Genomic DNA, 26,190 nt, shown 5'->3' with positions numbered 1-26,190 from the left:
AAGCAGGAGATGTCACAAAGGAGGGCAGGTCATTGTTCCCATGGCAACCCACCCACCTTGACCCTGGGCCAAACTCCCCCCCCCCATGTTTCTTCAGAACTTTGAAGCACCTGCTGTTCCATCTGCAGGTGAATCTTCTCTTTTGGAGTTCATGTTTTTATACAGTGGTACCTCGCAAGACGAATGCCTCGCAAGACGGAAAACTCGCAAAACGAAAGGGTTTTTGGTTTTTTGAGTTGCTTCGAAATACAATTTTCCCTATGGGCTTGCTTCGCAAGACGGAAACGTCTTGCAAGTTTGTTTCCTTTTTCTTAAAACCGTTAATACAGTTGCGACTTGACTTCGAGGAGCAACTCATAGCACGCGGTGTGGTAGCCTTTTTTGAGGTTTTTGAAGACTTTGGTGATTTTTGAAGCTTTTCCAAAACTTTTCCAACACCGTGCTTCGCAAGACGAAAAAAACTGCAAGACGAAAAAACTCGCGGAACGAATTAATTTCGTCTTGCGAGGCACCACTGTATCAGATCATTCTTCATTCAGCCCCATTAACAAAGGGAGACAATCCCAACGTCCCTTGAAATGCAGTAGAAGACTCCCAATTCTAGGGGTGTCCATAGCACAGGATTAGGCAATCTGCTTTGCATTATCATCATCCTCACAGATAATCCTGGACGACATCTCCAGGTGGGGCAGAGAATGTTCCCTGTCTGAAACCCGGTCAGTGTAGACGATGCTGAGGTGGATGGGTGGATTCTGGCCTCTGTAATGAAGCAATAGGCAAAGGGTCCTGAAGCAGAGCAAGTGGGGGGGGGCATCTGTCAGGGACTCTTCAGCTGTGATTCCTGTATTGCAGGGGGTTGGGCTAGATGACCTTTGGTGTGGACCCCAGTTCCACGATTCTGTAATTCTAGGTTTGTACTCTGTACTGGGTCCTGTTATATTTATGCAGCCTTACTTTTCTATATGCCTGTTTCAGTCCTTGGAGACCTAGTTCGTTCACCCTTCAAAAGCATGTCTTTAATGTGGTACCTCGTCGAAGGTGCACACCTCATTCCTGGCATCTGATACCCTGTGCACACTACAAACACATTTGTACTACAAACAACAACAACAACAACAAACAAACAAACAAACAGCAAACCACCAATCCTGCATTGAACATATATAATTTTCATTAAATTTTCTGTTTTGCAATTTAGAATATTCATTTAAACAACCTTAAAATAGCAATGACTTCCCTTCTTTTCTTTCCATGGTTCATTTTACATAACATAAATCCCTGCATATTTTACATAAACTAAACCATTAAGTATTTTATTATTGCATCCATCAAAACTTATTTACACTGTTGAATTTATCTTAATCCTGCCAGCGTTTTTGGTTGTCCACAGTTATTTCCCATATATTCAATAAACGTTTTTCAATCTCTAAACGTATGTTCTTCTTGTTCTCCTATGTTCTCTTATTTTTTTTGGATCTTCAAACAAAGCAGATGTATAGGTGTTCCTTTGGGAGGGTCAGGATTTAGCCATGCAGATGTATAGGCCTGAGGTACTGGTATTTCCTGAGGGCCACATATGAGAAGTGACAGGATAAGCTGCCTTCCTCCTTTCCTTTTCTTCTTTGCCAGGTAAGTCCTACATCCAGATCTTTAAATCCCACTGAGCCTTTTGCACTGTTTCAGATATTTCGGATAAAATATATGCGATCAAAATCTCAGAAATATGTTCAAATGACCTTAAAACCAGTTTTGCAACTGTGATTTACATGGAGAGGCTGCAAGTGTGATTACCTTTGCAGGGATATGAATAAGAAATAAAAGAATAGAAAGAATAACAATTGGGCAATTTTGCAAGTTTTGTATGTGGAGTTATGATGGAACTGGAAATATTGAACTTGGCAATGTAAACCACTATCTGCAGAACTTAATATAAAGAAATTTGTGGCAGAGGTATCTGAGATAAAAATAGATTAAAAAGGGGGGAGAAAACTTAGAAGATCAATAGCAATCACTCAGGGTTTTTATGCTCAGTCGAGAAGAGGCTGGAGGAGCACAAGTATGAAAATATGGCTCTTAATATTCAATAAAAGGCCTGTACATTTACTGAAGAATCTACAAGCATATTAACTTGACATCACTGACGAGTAGAAAATGAATTGCTGAGGGTGAAGTTTGCTGAGAGTATATTTATTATAATAACCTGTTGAAATGAATCTTTGCCTTGCTTAGCATATAAAGATCCCGCCCCCCCGCCCCCCTTGGGAAGGCTAAACAGCAAGAAAGGCTCTTCTTTATCATTACAGCCAATTCAGCATTTTCAGAGTACATCATTGTACAACCAGACCAGGGATGTGTTGCAATGTGTAGGAAATGCTATCATTTGGGAGATTTTTTGCAGGGAGACACCCTAGAAGCACTTGCCTGTATCAGGAGAGAAAATATGAATTGTCACGCAGTACGTATAGAACGTTTAGTACGTATAGCGGGGGTACCTTTACCTTTACCTTTTTACATATAGAATAGTAGGGCAAATTTAACTGTACTGAATTTAACTGTATTGTAATAGATTGTTAAATAATCCAAAACAGTCAGTCTCGAAAGCATGGGCTTTTTAAAAGCAGCAGCTATCATGCATCCCATTTAGAAAAGGAACAGTCCACCCAGCCCTATGACTCTGATTGCAAACGATTAATACGGAAACCCAGTTCAGTACCTGTGAGTTCTGAATGCATAAAGGGGTTCTCTAAAATGGCCCTGGCTAGTCCTGCCTCTAAGCCTAGATTTATGTGTTGGCCGTGCTCCCTGGCTGGTGTGAAATTAGGGGCCTAAATGGGATCCTCATAACAGAGGGTCCTGGTTGTGCTCGGGCCCCGGGGCTCACCCCCTAAAAGGATAATTTGGTGGAGGAAGTATCAGGAAGTCCTGGCTTTTGCCCTGGGATCACGCCAGGCTGTTTTAGCCAATCGCCAGAGGGTGGCACGATCCCAGGGGCTTTAAAATTGGCAGTGTGACGCAAGCAGGGGGCACTTGCATCGCGCTGCCGAACACCCACCCACACTCCCTAGTTTTAGGTAGAGTCGCTTGGCCTTGCTTTGGTTTGGGTCGCCTGTTTTGGAACAGGGGCTGGGTAGGATTTTTTTTCCATTTGGCAGATTGCCTTTAGCCATTTGGTTTTTTCCTAGCCCTTAGCAATCGTCACAACTTGTAAGGTGGCAGTTAGACATTGGCTCAGTTGGATTGTAGGGAGGGGAGGTGCGGCCATCACCTGCCCCTCCAGGAACTGGGTATTCCATTAAAGGAATCCGGGGGTCCTGGATCTCATCCAAAGTCTGCTTGAGGGGCTAGGGCCATGCCAGGACCACAGGAACCCCGGGATGAGCTTCGGTTGGTCCTCATTGACCTTGCTCCCTCATTTGGTTTACCCTATTGGATGATCACCCAGAGAGGTGGAGTCAGTTATAGTGGGGAGTCAATGCCTAAGCCAATACTGCTCACGTGATTGTATTTCAATAACGTTGTGGCCAAAAACTTGCCCCAAAACTTAAAACTAAAATAAGTGTCCATGTGAAGTTATTTTTGGGGGTGGGTCCTGGGGCCTCGGGGCGCAAACATTTATAGGCATACGGACGTCAATTGGGGGTTCATGTCTTCATGGAGGAAGCCCTTTAGAGTTTTGTTTCCTTTGAATGAGATTGCACAGAAGACTTTTGGTAAATATTTGTAAGAGGGCTGGACCTACCATTAGGCAGATCAAAACAGCCACCTCAGGCAGCTGATTTTGGATGCCATGCTAAGGCAGCAAAATCAGTAGCTATTCTTTGGTATGCCATCCACAACATCAGCTGCCCGTTCACCGGCTCATCTTCGAATGTGACATATGCATTCTACATGGAGCAAAAACGTCAGTGTCTGTGTGAAAAGGAGAAAGGGCACAAATCTGACATCAGAAATCACAATATTTAAAATCCAGTGGAGGGAATATTTGATCTTCCTTGGACGCTCTGTAACCGATCTTCTTGAACCAAGAAACTTCAGAGGAAGCTGTGTGTGAAGCCACTGAATTGTGATTCATGAAGAGGTTCTGGCCCTCCCATGAGGCAAGATGAAGCCGCACTTGGGTGGGTGCCCCACTTGCGCCACTGCCTCTGTCGCAAGCACAGAAGCAGTGCCACTTTCTGATGAGATCCGGCAAGATCTTGGGGAGCACAAGAAACCTCGTGATATTCTTTCACCTTTGGTGGACGTGCCCAAGGATTAAGGCTTTCTGGGAGATGATCTATAATTAATTGAAAAAGGTATTTAAATATACCTTCTTGAAGAAACCAGAGGCCTTTCTCCTGGGCATAGTCGGCCAATTGGTGCCAAAGAAGGATAGAACTTTTTTTATGTATGTCACAACAGCAGCAAGAATACTCATTGCAAAGTATTGGAAGACACAAGATCTACCCACTCTGGAAGAATGGCAGATGAAGGTGATGGACTATATGGAACTGGCGGAAATGACTGGCAGAATCCGAGACCAGGGAGAAGAGTCGGTGGAAGAAGATTGGAAGAAATTCAAAGACTATTTACAGAAATATTGTAAAATTAATGAATGTTAGAATGATGTTGGATAGAAATTAAGTGGTTTTCAGCTGTAATACTATAAGGGAATATGAAAAATGGATTATTAATAGGTAAAAATTTAACGTTACAATATTTTAAGATTAAAGACTAGGATAAACAAAGAGGGTAAGGATTTGCTGAACCAACAAACCGAATTGGAATACAAAAAAGGGAGGCGTGAGGAAACAAGCTAATGAAAAATAAGTAATGGAAAGATTGAGTTGTTTTTAACCATTTTTATTTTGTATTTTCTTCTTTTTTATTTTTATTTTGTAATATTTTGAAAATCTCAATAAATATCTTATATATAAAAAAAGAAACCTCGTGATATTCTGAGAAACGGGCTTATGTTCCACAAAACAACTGTTTTGCGAATGACCGCTGTTGATAACATAATTACCTGTACTTTTGATATTTCATTTCCCTCTATTCTCACTGTTCGCAATTTCCCTCCGTGTATTCTGAGTGTGTAACTCAGAAAAAAACACTTTAAACATCTGAAGTGAACTGTAGTCCGTGAAAGCTTATGCCACAATAAATGTGTTAGTCTTTAAGGTGCCACAAAACTCTCCAGCAGGCCAACCCTTCTAGATATACTGGTAGTATTTTTCCTGTGGGGTGAGGGGAGGGACAGATGCAGGAGGCATATTAATACAAGCTGTATAAATCCTACTTGCTTTTCAGACTTGCCATTTGTTTCTCTTGCACCCAAAGATACACCCTGCTCCCCTGCAGAGCCCTGGTTTCACACCCCAACTGTGCAAATGAACTACCATTCAATAAACTATATCCTGTCCATTGGCTCCCATTGAGAGAATTTCACCCAAGCATCTTTCTTAGTAAGCAATCCGCTTTACAAAGGATGGCCTGTCAGCAGCTATCACACCATCTTTACAAGATGCATCTTTGCAGCCCCAGCTGCAATAAACCATGTCTCTCTGGTATTGGTCTCTACAGCCACAGCAGGCGCTGTGACTCTCAAACGGTTTGACTTTACCCCCAATGATGCATTCTCTCATTGTCTCTTGAGACAGGCGGATGCCAACACCTTTCCCAGGATGTTCACTGCATATTTGTAGCCTGATATTAAGATGTCATTGCCTAGAAACAAGGCATAAACTCTAAAGGAACACTAAACACTGAATATTACATTTCTTTTACAAGATCAGTTTCCATGGAAATGAAGGGTTTACCTCCCCCCCCCCCTTTCTCTCTGTAGTAGGGCTTGATTCAAGCAAGTATAACATAAACTTGTATTTTTAAAATAAGCAACACTTGGGAAGCAATGCCTAGCATTATAAGAGTGCTGACTTATCACATATGTATTATTCCTTTTTCTACACAGCTCAGGGAAGCGTGTGTCAGGTTTTGCCCAGCTGTACTTTTGGAACAAAACCATGAGATAGGTGAGGTTGAGTGTGATTGGTCCAAAGTCAGCTAATGGTTTTCATGACTGAGCATAAAAGCAAATCTCCCCAGCTCATGTCCAACAGACTGCCACATTAACCATTTTAACGTTGTGTGCATAGATTTATTTTTTTGCTTGTCCTTCCACCAAGGAGTTCCTGGTTGTCTATATGGTTCCTCCACCCCTTGCATTTATCTTTGCAACAACTGAAAAACCGCTTATTGCCCATTCCAGTGAACTTCATGGTTGAAGAAAATAAAATTAGGAGTTTATTTTCATAGTGGGGCTGTTTTGAGGGGGGGGAACCAACCTCCTTTTGTCAGCATCTTGAAATATCAGTGGAATCTACATGCGTATAAAAATTGTTCTGAAAATGCTTTTTTTAAAGCGGTTGTTTTTTTAAAAAAAATTGAATTTTCCATAAGGCTCACCATCGCCATCTAGTGTCGCATTGTATATTGCACTTAAAACACACTTAAAAGTTTTATTTGCAATAGTATAGCTGAGTCAATCTCCTTTGTTTGGGGTTCATTTTAGATGCTCACCTTTTTTTGCATTTTTTGTTCATGCCCACTTTTGGCCACCTGGTATGTTGGCCAAAGGTGAATACAATCCTTGCACCCAAAAAAGCAAGCCACTCCTTTTCTACAGAATCTCTGGACTCACATAGTAGCTCTGGAAACATGGTGCTCTTGATCCCAGAAGATTTCCTATAGCAATAATGCTGATCTTCCTAATTACCCGGTTCCATAGTTTGCACATCTTTCCAACTTCTACTTCTTGGTTGCGTCACAACCATTCCCCAGAGAAGTTACTCTGGCTTAAAATGTAAAATGAGCTCCTGCTCCTGTATCATCTGCATTCAGCAAACCAGGACCCCATGGACAATTGCTTTGTTATTCAATGCTAGCTAGCAGTGGCGTAGCGTGGGTTGTCAGCACCCGGGGCAAGGCAAGTAATTTGCGCCCCCTAACCCATGGATTTGCGCCCCATAACCAGTGGATTTGCGCCCCCTAACCCTAACCCCCAGATGTTGCGCCCGGTGCGGCCGGCCCCCCCTGCACCCCCCACGCTACGCCACTGCTAGCTAGAAGTGGATATAGCTCCATTTCCTTGATTTGTTTCTTGCCAATATTTTACGTGATGATTATCTGCAGCCTAGGTATAAAATCTTCATTCGTTCCCAGGTTTGTATGATGAAGGAGAAAGTTGAATCTCCATGTGGCTGGTGCTCAGAGGTGGGTGCAGTTCAGCTGAAACCAAGTTACAATTCCCAAATAGTAATGGGATAATGCGCATGTGTGTGGCACCATCAGCATCCATGCATCAGCATGATGACTCAGGAAAGTACTCATAGAAAGTTCCTGTGCCAGAGAAAGTTCAGAAGTAGTAAACCACTTTCAAATCAAATTGAGGAGGAGCTCATCTAGCAGTGGTAACACTCTTGTGGGAATGCTGAAGATCTCACAAGTCAAATCGCACACTGCAGCTGCTTGTGGTGGCAAGCGGATTTGTGTCCGTCCAGCTTTCTTTTGTTTCAGAGTTAAGCATGTGCACATGAGATAAGCATGCATTTGGAGCAGAGCAAGAGGAGAGGGCTGAATTCTGTCTCCCCAAGGGACCTTAATTCTCCGTAAGAGAGGGCAGTCGTGACCATTTGCCGTGTGATGCTGTAACAAGCTACACAACAGGAGCGTTCTCGTGAATTAGTTGTCTTTATTCTCTTAACCCAAGGGGATTTTTGTTCTAAATCCAGCTTTCACCAAGGAGTTTTTGTACAACACCCACGTCTGTTAAAGACTTCAGGCAAAGAATATACACTCTTTGTTCTTTTGTGTAACACCTTGCCTTGGAAACCGCAAAAGGAGTATAATTCAGATCAAGCTATTGGCACATTTATTCTTCTGCTTATGCAAAAGGCTTGCTTCAATTCAGGCAATACAATTACTTTATAGAGCAAATAGCTTATAGACATTTCTTGGGGAATGATATGGACCATAAACTAGTAGTTCCTTGACACCCAATAATTACCTGGAAATAACCATTTCTCATCACATGCTAATAGCACCAATCTGCTAGCAAGTACAAAGTTTTAGTCAGCCTAGTTGTATAGAAACAAGGACACAGTGAAATATAGCGGATACTGACCGAAATGCTATCCTATCCTACAAAATAGATTTTTTAAAATCTGTGACGTGGAATTTGCTTTCAAATGGTCTTAAAACTAGTAGGAGGAAAGTAAATTAGATGACTGCAATTTGTTTAAGTCCTGCCTAAATGACACATGAGATTATGAAATATTTATCTCACTGTGCCACCAGCCAGGCAAAGCACTCAGAGCTGGTAAAACAAAAATCCTTAATGATCAGGATGAAATAAGCACTTTCCTCCATTCCAAAAGAATTCAGCAGTTCTGTTCTGAATAGCTCACAATCAAGAACACAACAATCTGGGAATATTGCTTTGTACATGAGCTTACGGTAGGTGGAAATTTCAGCTTTGTTTACCACTTCAAGTTAACAATGCAAAGCTTAAAGGCCAGATGTGAACACAGAAAAAGGTTACAGGATGTCAAATACTGATGCATCTGCCTTTCAGGACATCTGTCATGAAGGCATTTGCGAAGATCAAGACAGTTCCATCGTATATTTTCATTCATTAGTCATAAACACTAAATACTTTACTAGCTAATCAGCTAGTCTTCTGAACTCTTTATGTGCACTCCATGCCATATTCCTAAAGTTTAGAAAATGCCACAAAGGTCTGTAAAAGTTGCAATCTTATGACCCTGAAACTCTTAACTAACAACAAGGTGAAAAGGCAGAGAATAAAAAAATCATGAGATTGCGAATCAAATTGAAGTTGAAAATAAATATGCACATTCTTTGATTGCCTCTTTTAACAATTTATTTTATTAGAGAGTACAGGAGAAAGGAGACTGTAATCAGGTAGATTAATAAGCAGGCTATTTTCTCAGCAACTGTCTCACAAGGTGCCACCATAAGAATATTTAAGCAAGATTGCAATGACTTTTGGAGGAAAAAAAATAAACTTACTTTCCTCTAAAAGTCGTGAGAGGACAACCTAGAGTACATTGAGGCAATTCATGTTAAATAAGATTCTACAGAGATTAACAGGTGCTCAGCCTTCTGTGTGCAAGCATGAAAAAATAACTTTTGGAGGAGGGTGGTGGGAGCCTAATTACTTTGAGAGAAAATCCTCCTTTGCCCACAGAAGGGTGACCACATGTTAGCTCCAATTTATGCTGATCCTTGCACAGCATATAGTTGGAGTGTGCCTTATTCTCTGAGTGGCTTCATGCCTCAGGCAGTTTTCTAAGCCAGGCCCTAGCCATTTACGGTACTTTGCCTGGAAGAAAATCCACACAGAAAACAGTATCAAGCTGGGGAATGGTACTTGTATACACCTTGGGGAATGGAACTGTTATTATCTCCCAGTTATGGACAACAGACTAGAAGCTAATGATATAGATTCTTGCCCCATGGGTGCAGCAGGAAGGTGAAATGAAATTTCATAGGACAACCTATGCAGTGGTGGAGACCTGCAAATAAAATAATAATCTGCCTGGTGTATTTAGGTTTCCAGATTGCAGAATCCTAAATCAGGCCATTCCCGTTCATGAATGTTAATTTCTGAACAACCCTTCAAGCCTAAGACTAGTCGAATCTGAAGACTACATTGGGACATATGCAGTCATATGTCTCCTATGTTCCATCAAGTGAGACATGGGGAAAGATAGATACTCCCCCCCCCCAAAAAAACAACCCTCCACATTCCTCTAACTAAGCTCACAGCAAGAGATCTGAATTCTATTACTGATGTTTGTGAGATCTGGCTAGCTAAACTGCAACAATGAGATTGTGCCTGGGGATTATATCATTGCATGCGCCCACTTTCCCCAAGCATTGAAGAAGAGGGCAGCTAAGGTGGGCAGAGTCATTTTTCTTCAAATGGAAGGATCACTGGAGACTTAAGATGGCTTGTAAAAATTGGCTTTATTTGCAGATATGTAGGCTGAGCATAGGTGAAGAGCAACTCCATGACAACCCCCGTCAGCACAGCCAATGGTCAGAGAGCTTGGGGAAGGCAGGGTTATGAGATGAGAGAAGGATTGTCTGTGTTAGAATTTACTCAGTAGTGGGCATCTGATTTGCTTGCACAAGTTCCCAAGTCAAGTCCTTGACTTCTCCACCCAGGGCTGGGGGTGTCCCTTGCCACTGTCCCCTTTCCACCATCTTGGGTTGAGGGACCAGCTAACCACTATGCAAGTCTTGGAAGTTAAGATCTGAAGTGGCATTTTTGTTCCTGAGCTGAATGATGAACGTGGCTGTAGATTGTTTTCTTCCCACTTAATATCTCACCATTATGTCTTGAACTTTGCAAACCGACTGCCTAAGTGGCATCATAGCATATAAAGTAGCTTTGCCAACATGTTTCGTGTTTCTATTCAGAGGCTGACAAGTTTCCCCACTTTAAGAGTACAGGTGTTTTTAATGTGTGTGGCTTTTTTTTTTTAATGCTCTCAGAGCTATAATCTGGTTTGGATGTTTATTGGTGCCTGTTCTCCCTTGGGTTCCTGTGTCCCAACTTTGACATGACAATCATTTGACTTAGACCAGAAGGGATTGGGAAGATTTATTAGTCTCATGTGAATAAGGGAAAGTTTAATGACACAGGCTACTGCACATTATAATCTTGCTCAAGCTCAATGTGACCTAAAATCTCAAGTTAAATATTAGCATTTGGGGGGGGGAACTCTCATTTGGATGTCAAGGTTCTTTCTGATCTAAAAGAACTGTCTGTGGCTCTGATAGATCACAGCAGTCCTGTAAGAAACACTGGTTAATTCTGCAAGTTAAAGGAGCTTAAAGAAACATCTAGATTTAAATCATTCTAATGGGACATTTTCCCCCCAGCCTCAGGATTACCCATAGCAGAGATTCCTGTGCCAAAATACTAATTAGTTTGTGTGTGGAATATCTGAGAGCCCTGTGCAAAAGGGGAGAAGTGTGGCAAATGGTAGCTTTTTTGCTCTCCTCTGCAATTGGGAAGGGGGGAGGGGAAAGCTACCCTTTGAAAGCATTGCCTGCATGCCAGGGTTGGGGTTTCAAAACTCAACTACAAGATGAAGAACTTCCTGATCACTGGCTTAGGGTGTAGGAGACATGTTATTTCCTAACAGCCTTTCTAAGATCATTCTCAGTTTTGGAGATTTGAATCATGATAGTGGTAAGAAACTGGGTTCCACCACTGCCGTCTGTAACTTCCACCATCCAAAGGTTTTCTGAAAGCTTCTCCAAAGTTGAGGCTGGGTTGAGAAGTTTGCATGCTTTGTAACAGGATTAACTAAATGGTTGCCAAATGACCGTCATGTTAGTTTGTGCAACTGTAAGGACAAGGCAAAAATATTGTTGCTTGGAATCTTCTTGAGTGATGACAGATTCCAGGAATAGGAGAGAGAGCACCGTTGACTTAACAGATTTTTAAAAATATTTGCATTGCCTACAAATACATACTACTCAAATCATAGACTGGACCATCCAATCTAATTAGATTACCATGTCCCACTTGATGCAGGAAATCCAGAGCTAGACATCCTCAACGAATGGCTAGCCAGCCTTTCTTGAACACCTCCAGAATGGTGGAGCCCACTACCTCACTACTTTGATTCCATACAGAAGTACAGCATAATCTCTCTGCCTGTTCCAAACTTCAGGCTGCTCTTACACACACTATCCCCTCCTGTGTGTGTGTGTGTGTGTGTGTGTGAGAGAGAGAGAGAGAGAGAGAGAGTGAGACAGCTTCGCCAAGTTCTGGTGGGTATGTCATTCAAACAGAAGGATGGGAGAGATTGCTGATCAACAGCCCAGAGTAGTTGTTTAATGGGGTTGGGAGAAGTTTGGGAGACAGTTGACAATCTCCCCAACAAAAGGAATGACTGGCTGACCACCATATACAGTGGTACCTTTGTTCTCAAACTTAATCCGTTCTGGGAGTCCGTTCGACTCCCGAAACCATTCAAAAACCAAGGCACGGCTGCAGAAGCTTCCTGCACTCTATCGGAAGCTGTGTCAGACGTTCGGCTTCCAAAAAACATTGGCAAACCGGGACACTTACTTCCGGGTTTGCAGTGTTTGGGAGCCGATTTGTTTGACAAGTAAACTGTTTGGGAACCAAGGTACCACTGTATTGACTTTCCCATTTCCTAACTGTCATGGAGTTAAGTCTGTTACTGTCATGAGCCCCATGGCCCCATCTGGAGCAGGCATGGATTGGCAGTCTCAGGCTATTAAAGATGAAGAGGAGGAATCAGAAGGGAGAGTGAATTGTGGGAACCAGGGATGGAGGATGGAGGTTCCTCCTGTGGAGTGGAGAACTTCCTTGGTAAAATCCAAAACAGTGCAAGAGAAAAGCCTTAATGAAAACATTCCAGTGTGTAAAGAGGAGAAGCTATGGGGGATTACTTTAAACAATATTAATTACTACCAACTTCATTTTCATAGAGAACTGACGTTGGTGGTGACTCATAATTTTTTAGCCATTTATCTGAGTAGAAATACTCCGGGATCCTTTAATTAAAATCTTTCACCTGCACTGTTGTGGGTTTTTGCCCCTTTTCCATTTTGTTTACTTAGATGTTAACCTATCAACAGTTTGTATAATCCCTCTGTTCTATTCAGTGTTTGCCTTCCTTTGTATAAGCAACACTATTATCTCCTTGGGGTTCCAATCACTGCTGACATTATTGGATTTTCTAATGAAAATCCAAGCAATTTAAAACAAAATAAGACCCTGGGTTTCAATCCATTTTGACTCCACTGAATCACACTGAGATGTTGGTGTATGAGCATCTACTCTTGGTTTTTCATTTTTTTATGCAGCAGAGTTCCTTTTACAGAGAAGTTTTCCTGCTTATTTTACTTATTTACAGCAACAGCAATAGCAGCATTCCAGCTATCTCTTAGTGGAATTCTCATTACAGGAATAAACACCATTTGGTTCTGTTTCTCAGAGTCTTTATTATTTACAAAAACTTTACGCTGGCTATTAATAAAGGAAACAAAACAAATAAAGCAACATAATCTTTTTTCTCTATTTAGCCATCCAGCCAGAGACCTAATGCTGACTCATTCAAATACTGATTTAGACTGACCCAGACTTAGCTGATTGCACTCCCTGATAAGGACACCTGTTGCTGGGGAAATTCTCCATTGCCTAGCAACTCGTTCAAGGCCATTTGCAAGTTTCTTCTACAATATTACAACATGAGATGGCTACAAGATTATGTCATTGTTGTTGCTGTTTGTTTGTGTTAGCATTTACTTAGCACCAACAGCAAGAGATTATGTGAATCTCTTTATTCTAAAAAAAGTCACCGCATTGTTTTAGCGTGGTGGGGAGATTGAGCTCAGCCTTTCAACATGAACTTCAAAACAACAAGAAATCTGATCCTGGTACCCAGATGGATGAACTTCTGCTAGTACAACTTTAGCCAGCTCTTACTCAAGCTATGATATATTTCAATTTGGGATCGCAGTGTACCACACACATACACATCCAGTGCTGGCACTAGATATTTTGCTGCTTAAAATGGAATCCAAATGGTGCTTTCTCCCACTCCCACATTCTAGGGCAAGCTGCAACATTCATATACCAATTCCTGCCTCCATCAGTTTGCTGCATGCCAGAGCCAGCTCTGGGCCTAACCATGCTTCAAGACCGAAAGCCAGTGGAGAAGTTATTGGAACCGGGGCAAGCTTCCTATGTAAGCATCTGCTTCTGTGAGGAGTCTGCTCATGTGAGCAGAATAGCCTAAGGTAACAGGATCTGAGGAACATTGTGGCTCCTCATTTGTGATGTAAGGATATCTATTTACCTGGGTGAAATGGCAGCAAGTAACATCTGCACTGCCTGTAAATTAGATGTTTGTTGGTAAACTACGGGGTTGTGGTACAGAGGCAGAAATGCAGCAGCAAAATAATATTAACTGATCCAGATTGAATTCAAACTAATCTAAAAATAAGCCATAAAGATGTGACGATAACAAGTTTTCTTGAACTGTCAAAGATCCATTGTATGAGTCTAATGTTAATTGCTTCAAGCACTTGTTGGAAATGATGCCCTTGAATACAGAGGCAGCTGTTCATTAATAGTCTTGTGATCTCTTGCTTTGCCATTCCCTGTGTGGAGTTCGCTGTTCCCTTTTATCTATATCAGCAGGATGTCCTCTCTTGAGTGCAGAACTAATCATGATATGAGATTTAGAGATTCTTGGTTGGTTGTGTTTTTCTTGCAAATTCTGTGCGATAGAAAAACCCAGTGTTAGTTTATGAGTTAGAATACATCCATGTGAAATGGTTTTTGCATTTAGAGCTGGACAAACAACAAGCAAAGGTGGATGTGTATTCCCAACAAACATTCTGAGAACAAAACATAACTTGCTTGTGACCAAATACCCTTGACTTAAACAAATGGAAGGCTTGTTAGCTTGTCTCATGACAACAACCCACAGAATCAATTGCAGCGATTCCCTTCCGCTCCCCCGTCTTTTGCCTCCATACTCTAAAAGAGTAAGACAATCCCAGTCTGCAGATACACAAACACAGCACTGGATGGCATGATTAGCTTTTGACAACACCAGGCATCTGTTTAAGAGAAGGGAGTCTGCATGATTTCTCCCTGCACCTCCAGTTGTTGATTAGTGCTGGCTAAGGCATGTACAGTCTCAGATCTAGAACCATAGATATGGCTCTATCCATATTTCAAATTATTTGTTACCAATCAAACCATGACAGTTGATGGAACCTAGTAACAGATATTCAAGGTCCTTTGGGTCATTGAGGACTTCCTGGAGGATATACGGTAGATTTAGATAAATGGATCCAGATTGTGATGTACAGATTTTGATATGGGACGCAGGTGGCGCTGTGGGTAAAACCTCAGTGCCTAGGACTTGCTGATTGTATGGTCGGCGGTTCGAATCCCCGCGGCGGGGTGAGCTCCCGTCGTTCGGTCCCAGCTCCTGCCCACCTAGCAGTTTGAAAGCACTCTTAAGTGCAAGTAGATAAATAGGTACCGCTTTATAGCGGGAAGGTAAACGGCATTTCCGTGTGCTGCGCTGGTGCTGACTCGCCAGCTGCAGCTTCGTCATGCTGGCCACGTGACCCGGAAGTGTCTTTGGACGGCGCCGGCTCACGGCCTCTAGAGCGAGATGAGCACGCAACCCAAGAGTCGGACACGACTGGCCCGTACGGGCAGGGGTACCTTTACCTTTACCTTTACCTATAAAGAAGGCTTATCACCGAAGAATTGATGCTTTTGAATTATGGTGCTGGAGGAGACTCTTGAGAATCCCATGGACTGCAAGAAGATCAAACCTATCCATTCTGAAGGAAATCAGCCCTAAGTGCTCACTGGAAGGACAGATCCTGAAGCTGAGGCTCCAATACTTTGGCCACCTCATGAGAAGAGAAGACTCCCTGGAAAAGACCCTGATGTTGGGAAAGACTGAGGGCACAAGGAGAAGGGGACGACAGAGGACGAGATGGTTGGACAGTGTTCTTGAAGCTACTAATATGAGTTTAACCAAACTGCTGGAGGCAGTAGAAGACAGGAGTGCCTGGCATGCTCTGGTCCATGGGGTCAAGAAGAGTCGGACGTGACTAAACGACTAAACAACAACAACAGTGATGATGAATTCAGCTAGAACTCTTCTTACTAAAATATAAGTTCCCAGTTATCACAGTAAATATAAGGTGTTGAATTTCAAGGGTGATTAGCATTTCTGTTTTGCCAAATAACACAGCAAAAAACTATTGTTAGATTGACCTGGCCCTGTCATTCAAATAAGCCCAATTGACTATTAGAAAAGCAACAGCACCATGGAGAGCACCAGTTTTATATTCCTTTGGCCCAATCCCCACTGAAATGAATGGCAACTGTGAGTACACTCACGGTGGGTTGTGTGTTTTTGTGTGTAAATATGAATGGCATAGATTGGACTTAACTCAGAACCATATTCCCAGTTGGTAAGGTCTACAAATATATTTACAAATCACAAAACCAATAACAACAGCAGTTTTCTTTTATGTGTCTGCCGGGATCTTGGCTCATTGCCATTGTTGACAGCACATATTCAAATGTGTTTAGGATTCAGACCACATATAGAATCTAGGTTCCCTAACACAAAATCTAAAAACTGATGTAAAAAGAGCTGCACAACCCCAAAATATGTAGATGGTACATTTCACGGCTGCTTTGAACACGCACAAAACGGTCGTTGCCTGTATGTAAATATATGTCACAGAATCATAAAGTCATCAAATTGTAGAGTTGGAAGGGACCACTGCGAGAAGTGAGGTTACAGGGAACCAGGCAGAGGGCCTTCTTGGTAGTGGTGCCCACCCTGTGGAACGCCCTCCCATCAGATGTCAAGGAAATTAACAACTACCTGATTTTTAGAAAATATCTGAAGGCAGCCCTGTTTGGGGAAGTTTTTAATGTTTGATTCTATTTCTTATATTCTGTTGGGAAACCCAGCCAGATGAGCGGGGTATTATTATTATTATTATTATTATTATTATTATTTCTTGTCCAACCCCCTGCAGTGCAGGAATCTTTTTGCCCATTGTTGGGCTCGAACCCACAACCCAGAGATTTAGAGCTGAAGCCATTGTTCTGTTGTCCAAATTGTGGAGAAGGGTTGAGGAAAGTTCTAGGATTGGGGCTGTTATTCTAGTCCCACTGAACTGGGAGTAAGCCGACCTAAACTCAATGGAACTTGGTACTTAGTAGACATAATACTTTCTGCTGTAGGCCATTTATGTGATCCTACTGCACTAAGAGCCATTGGATTGACTTGCTTCAGCACTTCACTGATTTGTTTAGTGGATTTCCCCCCATTGTTTTTTTGTTAATTAAATATAAATATACATGCATGATATGCTGGTTTGTTTTCATTATGTCTTTCCATAGCAAGGCCCGAGGAAAAGAATGCAATCTGCTGAATGCTGGCTTGAGTGATTTACACCCTGTTCTACATTAACTTACAGTTCATGCCTGACTGATTTTCCTCCGCCTCTCCTAATTGAAGACCGGTCATTTATACTATTTATAATTAGTTAATGTGACAAGGATGTATGTGGTAAACAAAAGGGAGATTAGATTGAAGAAAGCAATGTAGCTAATAGATATCCTTTAATTAAAAATAAACTCTGAGCCATATTTCACACATGCTTCAAAATCATTTTGATCTTTGAGCCTTTTTTATAGTTATAATGATTGTGGAGGAAGAGTAGTAGAAAAAAAATAAAATGGGAAAAGGAACCAGATAAAAGTCCTAGCCAGGTGTTTCCACTAATGCAATTCAAATTGTATGACAGCTGATTAGAAAGAGGGACAACCTGCTGACCGACAACTGAGGGATGATGAGATCAGTGATATCAGCAACCAACACAACCAACTCTTCTTCCTCAACATTTAGGAGCACAATTCAAAGTGTTGGTGCTGACCTTTAAAGCCCTAAACGGCCTTGGCCCAGTATACCTGAAGGAGTGTCTCCACCCCCATCGTTCTGCCTGGACACTGAGGTCCAGCGCTGAGGGCCTTCTGGCAGTTCCCTCACTATTAGAAGTGAGGTTACAGGGTACCAGGCAGAGGGCCTTCTTGGTAGTGGCATCCACCTTGTGGAACACCCTCCCGTCAGATGTCAAGGAAATAAGCAACTATCTGGCTTGAAGAAGCTATCTGAAAGCAGTTTTTAAGTTTTTAAGGTTTGGTGTTTATTAGTGTTTTTAATATTCTGTTGGGAGCTGTCCAGAGTGGCTGGGGAAACCCAGCCAGATGGGCGGGGTATAAATAATAAATTATTATTATATTATTCTCATTGTGATCATACAATGTATCCCTCCTCACTTTTACCACTGAAGCTTCAAAAAATTAAGAGACCTCAGCCCATACATAGTGAGGGGGGCTTGATAGTGCTCGCCTGACTGTTGTATCCCATGACTATTGTGCTCCTTTCAATGTGTACATCTGATGCATGTCCTGCCCCAGATGTTGTGCACCCCACTGGCCCTGCCTCCCACGTCTGTGTGACATTTGAAGGGGGATCTCTGTGTGAATGGTGTTCTCTCAAAAGGGTGGATATCCAATGTACATACAGCTGTATCTCCTTTCAGATGTCATCCTGAATATACACTGTTTGGAGGCAGCTCAGTGGGACATGCAATGGGCATGGGGTTGGTGGGAGTCCTGCCTATCCCTCCATGTGTTGGACGAACTCCTCCATTTGAGCACTTCTAGGATTGTGCCCATTGCAGCTTTAGCAGTGAATCAGGCCATCAATTCTTCATGTTTTTAAAGTCTCTTTAAACAATTATCCATTGCTTGTCCAATTTTATCCTGCATTCTGAGTGCACAGAAGCTTGGAGTCAGTGAAAGGACATTTCTTAATTTAGCATGTGGTCTTGAAAATGATATTGGCAGTTTCATTTCATCAGACTGTCTGGGTGGCTGAGCATTGGCTGATTAGTTATTACATTACATTATTGATGTTTTGTCACAACACTTTGGAAAGTTAATGCAGGCATGAGAGAGCACCCAAACAACAGTAAGCCTTGCTGTGTTTCTATTAAGCATATCACTTGAGTGTTTGGTGTGTATAGAGAGTGGGACTGTAAAAATCTAGTGAAATTATACTTTTCAGATGGGACTCAGAAGTGATCACAAAGATAATAGATAATAGCATTAAACAACTTTGAGTAAGCCCTTATGTTTAATATTGGTTTACAGTAATGCTTCCCTTATTTGTTTCCCCATGACACATATAATATACACATAAAAATGTCATGCCTGCAAATTTACATATCCTGAATACTTATCTCTGTGTGATGCCCATAGTCTCTGTGGGCAACTGTATCTGCAGATGTAATTGTAGCCTCTACAATGTAAAACTCTAGGAAATGTTCTTGTAGCAGCAAGTGGTGAGCCTTTCATCTAAAGACAACAGCCCATCATTAGCTGCTAAAGTGAATCCCTGTGGCATTTTATATCCTTCCTCCACAGAAACTGTTGGTAACCATTTACAAGGGTGTCTTGGTGTATTGTCGTTGTTTAAAAAAAATCTTAAGTGTGAACAATCCAACAAAAGTTAGTTGGTTTCTGACTTAAGTCCTCTTTAATGGAACCTAAGCTCAGGCAGAGCTCAAGGTTATGTAACAAACAGTACTTAATTGTTTAAAGAATTAAACTGCTTAGAGGTTTTATTACAATCAAGCAATATACATATGTTGTGAAACAAACAAATAAAATACAGGCAAATTTAACCAATTGAAGCTCCCTGCTCAGGAGACGGCACACTGAAGGGAAGGAGAAAAACACACCAATCTATGCTCCGTATCAGGTTTTTGTTGTTGTTGTTGTTGTTTAGTTGTTTAGTCGTGTCTGACTCTTCGTGACCCCATGGACCAGAGCACGCCAGGCACTCCTGTCTTCCACTGCCTCCCACAGGCATAGTTAGTTATTCCTCTCTCATGCACAGCAGCTGCTTTCCAACAGTCCTATGCCATTTCTGTGGGTGGGGGTGGGGAGAGGGGTTGGGAGGGAAGGAGAGATAATAAAAATTAGGCATGCATGTTGGGAGGGCCAGTTCTGTGGTTTCCCCCACCCACCCACCTCACCCAATAGCACTATCCATCCAAAGTGAATGGCACGCTTTCAGGAAATTTCCAGAAGCTTTGACCCACATGGCATAATGTGGTAATGCCATAATCTTCCATAGAAAAAAAGCTTCCTGAGTACTTAGGAGAAACTATACATCCAAACCAACTGAACCATGCAAGGAGATTCTCAGGGTCACACTCAAGGTCATTTCGAGCCAGCGTGGTGTAGTGGTTAAGAGTGGTGGACTTGTAATCTGGTGAACCGGGTTCGATTCCCCGCTCCTCCACATGCAGCTGCTGGGTGACCTTGGGCCAGTCACACTTCTCTGAAGTCTCTCAGCCCCACTCACCTCACAGAGTGTTTGTTGTGGGGGAGGAAGGGAAAAGGAGATTGTTAGCCGCTTTGAGACTCCTTCGGGTAGTGATAAAGTGGGATATCAAATCCAAACTCTTCTTCTTCTTCTTCCCCAAGAACCACAAATGTTTCACTCTCATATTTGTGCTCTGGTTAGCAACTACCAGCACAATTACAATGAGAATGATCCAGGGATTTCTGGCACATACACAAAGCTCCCACATGAGCAAAGTCTTTCCTGTACAGCTCTTTAGGCACGCTGTCACTGATGACATCTCAACGTTCTGGCCAAGAACAGTGCCAGGCAGGATGTGTGACACTCAGACGCTGATAGGAGGAGAGAACATTTTCGCAGTTGGAAGATCCTGCATAAGGAGAAAGGAAAACAACAAGAGCCATCATTGTGTGCGCACACATGAAGATTAAAAGTAGCAGCTAAGCTTATTTTCAATGGAACAAATAGTGCTTTGTCGCTTTACACCAGATGGCACGACTCGTGACCCACCAAGCTGAAAGTAGCCTGTCTGCATATGGAAGCATGTTTGATGCTTGACAGCCCCTATGTTTGTAAAGTCCCAAGCAAGGAGCATAAATGGGAGATTTATCAAGTGTCTGGTGGGCTTCTGGTGGGCTCTGGTGGGACTGATGCAAACCTTTCATAAATTCTGCAGACCTGTTTTATACACTGTGAAAAACTGGTGGTCGTTTTAATTTCAGGAAATTCACTTTTTAAAAGGATGATGCTGAGCTGATAGGCAGCTGAGTGCAAAATCTCTGTTAAGGTTTTGCTAAAACCGTGATATACACTGGGAGTGTGCACCAGCCACAATATTTTACTTGTATCTATCTGTACCTATAGCTTTTATTCTTATAGATATGAGTCTGTACCTATAGTTGTACCCAATCTGTTTAGGAGTCAATCTGTGTCTTTGATCAATTTGATCTATTAAAAATGAAGTTCAGCCATCGTCTCCCTCACCCCTTCATTATAATGGGGGATCAAAAAATAACTACAACTTCTTTTTCCTGTTCATAGAAGCTGATGAAGTTTGTAGCCATGGGAGCTGCTCCAGAGTGGATAAAGTCTGTCAAATTGTAGGTTGTTATATACAGGAGGGTTTGTGCAGGGTTTTGTGTTTATATTTAAAAAAAGAAGTCTCTTTTTATTTTCTGCCAGGTAAGGTCACCCCTCCTGAGGGGGTTGAAGGCTGACAGATTTCATAACGATAGCTGCAATGATTCTCCAAAAAGGGAAAATGTTACCATTTGAGGGCATGTATAGAAGTGCAGGATTGTGGTGATGGAGAAAAAGATTTATCCAAAGCACAACTCATCCTGGACCATCAAGATTTTTACATGGGATGACAATAAAAAGTACAACCAATCACAGAATGCATTTGTGAAACCAGAGGTTAAGAATTATAAGGACCCATATCTTTGATACATGTGTTTGCTCCATGGCAACACTGGAAAGCACTTGATTTTTATGTGGTTGGTTGTTGTTTTGCAGTTCAATCAATGGAGAGATTTGTAATTCAATGGAGTGATTTGATGGTTTGTGGGATGAAAACCTATGAAAGAATTATACAGTTTCAAGACAATCCATTTACTGGACTGATATGTGTGTGTGCGCGTGTGCATGCGCGTGCGCACAGGTGCTATTCCCTTTGCTCTGTCTTTGGCACTACACCTCCTCTTCCTTAGCTGCTCTGTTGTCCCTCTTCCCAGTCTCCCTTTTCCCTCCTACCCTTTCCAGTCACTCTATTTGCAGTTCAGGTGTTGATCTGAGCCTTGAAAAGTGCACAGTGCTGAAAGAGGAAGTGTCACCCTTCTGTTTTCCTCTTTTAGCTCTATGTAATTTTCAAAGGGGATGCAGGTGGCACTGTGGGTTAAACCACAGAGCCTAGGACTTGCCAATCAGAAGGTCAGCAGTTTGAATCCCCACTACGGGGTGAGCTCCCGTTGCTCGGTCCCAGCTCCTGCCAACCTAGCAGTTTGAAAGCACGTCAAAGTGCAAGTAGATAAATAGGTACCGCTCCAGCGGGAAGGTAAACGGCGTTTCCGTGCGCTGCTCTGGTTCGCCAGAAGCGGCTTAGTCATGCTGACCACATGACCTGGAAGCTGTACGCTGGCTCCCTCGGCCAGTAAAGCGAGATGAGCGCCGCAACCCCAGAGTTGGCCACGACTGGACATAATGGTCAGGGGGCCCTTTACCTTTACCTTTAATTTTCAAAGTGTGGAGAGGTAACTGGCTGCACAACCTCATGACAAAGGTGGCAATGAGGTGACTCAGTTTGAGAGGCATCAGAGACACCAGAGGAAGCCCATCAAGGAAACCATTGTTGATGATCCAAGATCTTTGTTCACCTGGTATGAAGAGTCCAATGCGATTTCTCTGCTCTCACTAACCTGTGCTAGAAGAACTGTTGCAGACCTTTACCACTTGGTATGCATTAAGCTGCTTAGAGGTTAGGTCAAAAAAGAAACCACAGGGGGGAAGTAGAAGGAGAAGTTTGTTTATAAGAATATCCTAATGAAGTCCCTTCTTCCACCTTTCTGTTCAAGCCCTATTCACAAGCTTGGGGAAAGGAACCCATAGGACATTGCTGTTCTTTTTCTGAAATCAATTCATATACATTGCTTGCGCAGGTACTAAGAATATGTGAGTCAGTTACCATCCCTTGGATGATACGGTAAGTCAGTCTTATTACTGAACAGCTAGATGGCAAGGCACAAAACTATACATGAGGAGCTTAATCTTAATCGGTTGAGTAGAGCATAGTGCTGATAATGCCAAGGTTGCAGGTTTGATCCCCATATGGGACAGCTGCATATTCCTGCATTGTAGGGGGTTGGACTAGATGATCCTCAGGGTCTCTTCCAACTCTATGATAACTAACTAAGTGAAATATACTCAGAGTCGAATGTGAATTTCATGCTCTTTGTTCAGCTCACAGTAGCAATGAATGAAACTTACCCGAAAACACCTAGCTATATATACATTGTTTACACAATGGGCCCCGCATGATTGGCTAATTCTGGGCTGCTACTGTAGGCCAATCAGGTTGCGGATTCACCTCCTCCAGAAGCCTGATTGGCTGTTCCTGCAGGCCAATCAGGTCACAGATTCACTTCCACCTGGAGCTGGATTGGGTGGCTCCTGCAGACCAATCAGACTGCTGCATTCTGGACCCTTTTGTTCTAGGATTCAGCTCAATACATAACACTAAGTAATATTGAAACCTGAGGCAAAAAATCTTATATGTCCCTCTCTCCCATCCCTGGTAGCAAAATAACAAATAACAATATACCGGTACCCAAGAGCGAATCGTTTGTTGCTGTTCCATGACACCCAAAATCAGCTGCCCAAGAGACCCTTCCTCATTCTATCCAATGGTAGGACCGGCCCTATATGAAAGGGATCTGCAAGACACCCCCCAAATTGGATCTTGCCCAATTCAGTGATCCTGATTAGGGCTCCAATTATGGTTTTAAACCTAAATTAAACCTGCAGTTGACAGCAAGGATGAGATGGGGAACTTTCCCCATGCAGATGGTTACTGGAGAGAACAGAATGTTGCATGGCAAACAATCAAGTTGATTTAAAAGTAAGATACAAAATAATGATTAATTTACATAAATCATATTCAAAAGTAAAAACTCCTTTTCATCTTTCCTTTTACTATATCCAGAATCCTAGGGATCACAGAAATTACGAATGGGGGGGAAATATCATTTATGTCAATAATTGGTTTTCTCTAAATGAAACCGTGTACTGAATACTGTAATAGATCTAATTTCATGGTGATCAGACTGAATTCCCCTTAATTATACCTCATTATTCTTAATTACACACAATATCAACTTAGCTTCTCATTGCGTCAATGTTTATGCCATTCATCTGTGTGTAGGTCACTGTGTTCATTGTGGAAATGGATACGTCAGACTTGTATGTTTGGTGCGAAGAAATGTTTTGACTAAAATTCTAAAGTTCTATTTGAATATTTTTAAGTTACTTGCTTTTGGGGTGTTCTGTTTTTTCCCCCCCAAAAAAATTGCTTCTCTATCCTCCTTTGCTTTTAACTCTGTATGAGTTAACAGAGGGGAACTTGGGAATTCTTTCATAATATGGCGCTCTATGCAAGGCCAAAATTCGGTGTCCCCCAGTGAACCTTCTAAATTTTGCATCCCCTTGGCTCAGCACCCTGTGCGGGGAAACTGCCTGCACCACCTTAACCCAGTCTTTTGCATATAAATAGGGACGCGGGTGGTGCTGTGGGTTAAACCACAGAGCCTAGGACTTACTGATCAGAAGGTCGGCGGTTCGAATCCACGTAACCGAGTGAGCTCCCGTTGCTCGGTCCCTGCTCCTGCCAACCTAGCAGTTCGAAAGCACGTCAAAGTGCAAGTAGATAAATAGGTATCACTCCAGCGGGAAGGCAAACGGCGTTTCCATGCGCTTAGAAGCAGCTTAGTCATGCTGGCCACATGACTCGGAAGCTGTTCGCCGGCTCCCTCAGCCAATAAAGCGAGATGAGCGCTGCAACCCCACAGTCGGTCACAACTGGACCTAATGGTCAGGGGTCCCTTTACCTTTACCTAGTTGTTCACCTTAGTGTTCATCAACAGTTAGTTGCTGAAATGTGAAGGTGTATCTATGGCAGCCAACTGGAATGAAGTCTATTCTTTTACAGCAATGGTTTCTGTACACCAGGAACATTTGCTAGCAAACCCACCCACCTACCCACCCACCCCTCCGTGACTTTGGGAGGATGAACTGACTGAAATAATGAGAGAGGCCACTGTGGAATAACAGCATGTTTCAGTGTCAGAAACCTTCCTTTAATAGACCTAGTGCCAAACAAAGACTGATGCAACCCAGATGGTAACAAAGATGTTTCACCGAGCAAAAGTGCTGCTTGGAGTTGTTATTAAAAGAGAAGGATATAACCTGCTTTGAAAAATATGTGCAAGTCAGACAGAATAGTCTTATTTTGATCAGAGATCTTCATCTTTGTGTGGGGGTAGGAGTCAGGGGGTAGCTATTGTTATAATCATAGCAAATTACTTACATTCCAAGCATTATATTGCCACTTAGCTCTAATTGAAGGATACACTTGAAGTCAAATTGCTGGATATCGGCTGGAGATAAGGATTAAATGTTCTTTTCTTCAATGCCTTTGTGACTTAAGCAAACTAAATTGTGACCTCTGTGTTTAGGTGGCTGTTTTTTCCCAATCAACAATACTCTGTCATTCTGTTGACTATCACAAAGTGAAAAACATACATTTGGAGCATCATACATTTGTTCATTTGCTTGTCTATTTATATACTGGCTTCCTGCAGAAAATGGAAGTCTTTTTGATGCAATAACAAAGAGCATTGCAAACCTGTATAAAAGAAAAGAAAGTGAACAATAAAGGATGCAAAAAAGAGAAAAGAATACACAACACAAAAAATCTTAAGACATTAACACACCATTTTAAAAAAATCTTCAAATATATCAGAAGTAGGAAAACTGAGTAGGGATAACAGGGGAGTGAAATGTGTGCCAAATAAGGATAAAGAGATTGCAGAAAAGCTGAATAAATTATTTGTGTCTGATTTCACTATAGAAGATGTAGAACAAACTTTCTCAGGACAGGAGCCTGAGAAATTTCTTTGACAAGAGATGGAGGGTATCCATCCAAGAGGTCTTAAAGATCTCAAATCCAAGTTTCAGGGCAAGTACTTTTTGGTGAAAGAATCCCAGCAGAGATCTGAAATCACAAAATATGCAGCAAAGTAAGGCATGGAAAGATAGGCCGTTAGACCTTTAAAATATGTATATCCAAGTAAGTTTCAAAATAGTCCCCTCGTCCCCCAGCATAGGAAAAGACCACATGTTTAGTAAGTTAAGAATGGTTTACTTACAAACCCTCTAAAGGTCAGGTTCATGTGCATTTTTATACATCAGTCAGGAAGGTTGCACAGGCAGTAAAACTTAGTTTTGTTCCAGAGTGGTTAAAGTTCCTAAATTATTGGCACAAGAAGTCAAGAGCCATGCGGTCTGAGCTTGGAGCAACCAGGTCAGACCTCCTCACAAATTGAGCTTCTCAGATAGACTAGAAGTGAAGAATAGGCCTGATTACCTAGTCGTT

General features: G+C 42.1%; 1 long non-coding RNA gene across 2 annotated transcripts; it reads left to right on the top strand.

The window, feature by feature from the left end:
* The first annotated feature begins 93 nt into the window (after positions 1-93).
* On the top strand, positions 94-21,426 carry LOC308486745. 2 transcript variants are annotated; one of them, XR_013991259.1, is made up of 4 exons: positions 94-128; positions 1,492-1,629; positions 21,087-21,145; positions 21,228-21,426. It is a non-coding gene; the product is annotated as an uncharacterized lncRNA (long non-coding RNA). The 2 variants fall into 2 exon arrangements; XR_013991260.1 differs by having other exon boundaries at positions 100-128; positions 1,489-1,629.
* The last annotated feature ends 4,764 nt before the right edge of the window (positions 21,427-26,190 follow it).

Source organism: Podarcis pityusensis (assembly GCF_964106645.2).
Source record: "Podarcis pityusensis genome assembly, chromosome: 10".
NCBI lineage: Eukaryota > Metazoa > Chordata > Lepidosauria > Squamata > Lacertidae > Podarcis > Podarcis pityusensis.
Note: the sequence above shows the minus strand (reverse complement) of the source record. Positions and strands in the feature narration are given on the sequence as shown.